The sequence below is a fragment of the Siphateles boraxobius genome, unplaced genomic scaffold (genome assembly GCF_051911475.1).
Source record: "Siphateles boraxobius isolate OS27281-9 unplaced genomic scaffold, OSU_SipBor_1 49, whole genome shotgun sequence".
Lineage (NCBI taxonomy): Eukaryota > Metazoa > Chordata > Actinopteri > Cypriniformes > Leuciscidae > Siphateles > Siphateles boraxobius.
In genome coordinates, this window is record NW_027509130.1 from 2,408,892 (window position 1) to 2,413,555 (window position 4,664).

The 4,664-nt window shown below is 37.3% G+C and overlaps 1 long non-coding RNA gene across 1 annotated transcript; it reads left to right on the forward strand.

The window, feature by feature from the left end:
• The first annotated feature begins 1,064 nt into the window (after nt 1-1,064).
• Nucleotides 1,065-3,779, forward strand: LOC143711189 (uncharacterized). The gene is made up of 2 exons (XR_013194772.1): nt 1,065-1,206; nt 3,351-3,779. It is a non-coding gene; the product is annotated as an uncharacterized LOC143711189 (long non-coding RNA).
• Nucleotides 3,780-4,664: the final 885 nt, after the last annotated feature.

The following is a 4,664-nucleotide window of genomic DNA, read 5'->3' on the forward strand; positions in this document are numbered from 1 at the left end:
TATACCCAAGGTATCATAAGAGAATAATCCTCAAAATGTCTGAGTCACTCAACATATGAGTGTGACTGATTACACAGTGTAAACTTTGTGTCACAATATTCGTGTTAATATTTCAATAGTGTAATCAGTCACATTCCGGGCGGGTCAGAGAGTGCAATGACCTGTTAGAATGCCGGTGAAGATGAGGACGATCCACTGGAGGGAGACATGATACTGGATATCAACACTGATCGCTTGTATACGACTGACCGATGAGTGTCATTCTGTTTCACTGTCCCCCAATTTCACGCATTCTTTCTTTTTGTAGTATTAGTGCACTGAAAATAAAAAATAAAAACTGCATTTAAAATTCCTGAATGATGAACCGAAAATATGAAGATGAATGCTGTATACACTACTCAGCTTTCCTTACACAGCGGTGAATCCGACGTTGAGTGTCAAAATAACCGTAAGTGTATGTTTATTTTGGGAATGTAGCCTAATATTCAGAAAAATTGGTGAAAAAAACCTAAGATCGTTGTTAATCTTGTAAAAGCTGATGTGTTTTAAGGTGTTTCTCATTGATGGTGATAAAAATCCAGTAATTAGACTATAATTAGTGACTATAATAACCAGCCAATATAATAATTACATTTATTTAAAAGTTCATTGATGGTGATAAAAATCCAGTAATTAGACTATAATTAGTGACTATAATAACCAGCCAATATAATAATTACATTTATTTAAAAGTTAGGTTACATAAAAAGTTTGTTTTTACATAATGTGTGTGTGTGTGTGTGTGTGTGTGTGTGTGTGTGTGTGTGTGTGTGTGTGTGTGTGTGTGTGTGTGTGTGTGTGTGTGTGTGTGTGTGTGTGTGTGTGTGTATTTTTGTATATATAAATACACACATGCATATATTTAAGAATATTGTTATTTATATGTAATATAAATTATGTATAAATATTATATATACAGAATATGTCATGGCACAGAGGGAAGCAGACAGGTAAGTGATATAAAAAGGGTCTTTATTGAGCAGAGCAGAGGGATGGAGCAGGACAGCAATGGAGACTGCGGTGAGTATGTGGCAGAGAATCAGAGTAGAATGATGAACCTAGCTGAATGTTAATCTTGGTATGTTGATTGTAGATGGACGGAGAGGATGTGTCAGGCTGAAGGGGAAAGACAGATGACGGAATTCAGATAAGAAATCCTTGAAACAGGTAATCACGGGTAGGTATCAGGGTAGAGTCTGTTTGCATTGCAAATAAGGACAAGACCAGACAAGGAAGTGAAGGAGAAGGGCCTCTTTATAGTGTGCTGATGATGAAGTGCAGGTGCAGTGAATCAGAATTCTGGGGAGAGTGAACGAGTGGGCGGAGCAATATACATGCAAATTATTTCTTTTTCTTCGATTTCTTACAAAATAAAAATACACAGTACACACACATATATTATGTAAACACAAACTTTTATTTTGGATTTATTGTCGCCCAGCAATAATTTTAATGCTGCAGTTGGCAAGTCTGGCAGATTGAGGGGACTTAGCCAAAATTTTGAATGTTTATAACTCTCATGCTCCGCCCCCACTACCACCGAGCCCTCCCATCCAGTTTGTGCTCGTCAGTGCGTGAATATTGTAAGGGTTGCGAGGGGGGGGGGGTATTTGGTGTGTGCATGAACTGTGATTGACAGTCAGATCTCACACAGCCCTGTGCTGATTGGACCAAACGAACCGGGAGCGGTGGATTTTTGCAAAACAAATAACAGGCTCTAGGTGGAGGTAGAAGCGTGTTTTTTTCCCTATAACCGGCTGATTTATGTTGTTCTGTCGGAGCATAGTGTCGGTTTCAGTGAATATGAGCACAACAATCTTGCCGACTGCAGCTTTAATTATTATATTCGCTCGTTATTTTAGTCACAATGATTTGGAAAATAATGTTTGGACTATTTAAAACTGACATTAAATCTTTAAATATCTTAAAAGTAAAAACTTGAAAGCAATTTAAATACGGTACATGCATTTGGGAAAAATCTTCTTATATTACTATATAGCTATCTTAAAATTACATTTAAATAATGTTCCCAGATTTAAATTGAGATAACTTAAAAATCCAAGTAGTCCCTTACAGGGCTGTCACTTTTGTGAAAAAAAATCCTGTTTGATTTTTGAGACATATGTGTTCACTGAATCGATTGTAAAATCGATTTTTCCACGTCTAAAGACGTTTCCATTTTCAAAACCAAATATTGGCAAATCAACTAACAACTAACAGGCATTAGGAAGAACGTAAAGAGGGCGCCTGAGACGCGCACAAGTCAGAAATATTTCTGATGATTTATTGGCGTGAAGTTTTTTGCACAATGACAAACAGGAGTGCAACATTCAAGGATTGAAATTAACACCCGCCAAATTCGGATAAAATTTAACTTTGGCGGGTAACGCTGTCATATCACGAGCCAATGTGGCGTGTTTCTATGTTTACTCACTTTGCTGGGGAAGTTCGTGTAAGCCAAATCTGCGTGGATTTAGCGCAAATACGCAATTCGTGAGTCCTCATGATATATTAAATACAGCGTATTGCGCAGAATCTGCGCATTTCTGGCTTGCTTGAACACACACGTCACTAAGCAACAAATAACGGCGCGCTTGTTCACTTGCACTGAAGTAATAGCGAATATTAAAAAGCATTTTGGTTAACAGAAAAGACATTGTTATTTTCCAACATCCTACATGTTCTGTGTACTGTATTGATCTGTCTACCTAAAACACATTTTTGGTAAAAAAAAAAAAAAAAAAAAGGCAGTTAAAATCGATTCCCTATTTTCGTTTTCGAAACTTGTGTTGGTCCGATCGATTGTCGAACGTAAAGTGACAGCCCTAGTCCCATTAATGCAAATTAAAATTTCAAGTTGACTAAACCTTTTTCTCAAATTTCAAATTGTCAAACACTTGAAACGACTTTTTACAGTATGAATAGCCTATTTGTATTTACACGTTTATGTAGATGCCATACTGAATTTACATGGATGAAAAAGAGGTTGTCAGAGATATGCAATCTTGATACTATCACATGTTATTTTCATAACTTACTACTTTCCAAATTGATAGTTTATGTGTTCTGGAAGTTTTTCGAAAGCCGTTTCATCAGCTAAACAATTGGCATGTTGTTAAACAACAGTACAACCATTGAATGAGTCATATCACAGCCCGTTTTAATTCCTGACAAAAAATAAATATGGTCTATTGTGATGATGATGTGTTTCAGATGTCCAGCTCAGAGTTTGATGGTGTCTCATACTGACAGCATGTTCATGTTCTGTCTGTTCATCTGTCTTGTGCTCAATCGTCTCTCTGTCCCACCAGCACAACACTAAACACTCGAGCAGAAGCTGAAGATCAAGAGAAGTCCAGCGGTTCAGCGAGGGAGGAATGTGGCGGAGGGCACCCGAGCATCCAGTCCCATCCAAAACACATAATCAGAGCTTTGTCCTGCAGAAGAATGACTCTTTATGACTCCTTTCAGACAGATTTAACTGCTGTTGTGCCATTAATAGACAGCACAGAACAGGATCTGACATCAGCAGAGCTGATTAACATTTCAATGCTTGGATGAAAGGAAGAAGCATGTTTTTCAAGTGTTTCTGCTGAAATGTCTTAAAAATCGTTGTCGTACAAATAAGAGTACGACAGAGTAAGAGTAGCTAAAAAATGAATGTAATGAGAAATGGTTGAGTTCATATTGAAATCTCACTTTAATACCGGTCAAAGTATGGAATAAATACGTTATTTTTTTTACAGTTTTCTCTTTATTTTAATCAAATAAATAAGCATAGTATACTTCTTTATACTTTATTATTAATTTTGACCTATTAATTACCAGGATACGGCAGAAATAATAGCCTACAGTACAAGTATGCGACTACTATTCTGAATGCAGCCTCTGATACATATTCACCCAATTGACGAGTCGTTTCAATTAAGTGATTCAAATTACTGATTCGTTTGAGTCATCATTGTTCACGCAGCCTCTTTGAAGTATTTTTTTGTACTAATTTAATGCTTAGTATTATGAGCTTGTACAGTTGCTTTGCAAACTTCAGGTTGAAATAGCATCACCAACCCTGATCACATGATGAGTTCCACAGGTTCAACCAATCAGAAAGGGTTTGTCAGCGTCAGGTGATCAAGTCTGAACATGAGCAGAGAATAGGCTTGTTCGACTTGAACCGGCGCTGCGCAGACCGATCGGTTGATGACATCAAAGTACCGCGAGAGCGATTCAAAAGCATAAGGAGCCGTCTGCTCTCTAATCGCTCTCGCGGTACTTTGATGTCATCAACCGATCGGTCTGTGCAGCGCCGGTTCAAGTCGAACAAGCCTAATATCACTGGAATCTGCATCATTCAGGATTCAGATATCATCCGCATACCAGACCCACAAACCATGAGAAACTACAGACAGAGAACAATTATGGTACTGTATTATGTCCCAAACACATATATATTACTGCCCAGCGATATATTAAAAGTTGGATATAAAGTAGGCCAACATCCAACTTTTGTAGACCTATTCACATACAGACAAATAAAGCAAATCTCGCTGTGTGATTGCTTATCATCACAAAAATATAAACAAAGTTGAATATAAATTATATCCAAAATTATTCACATAGGCCTA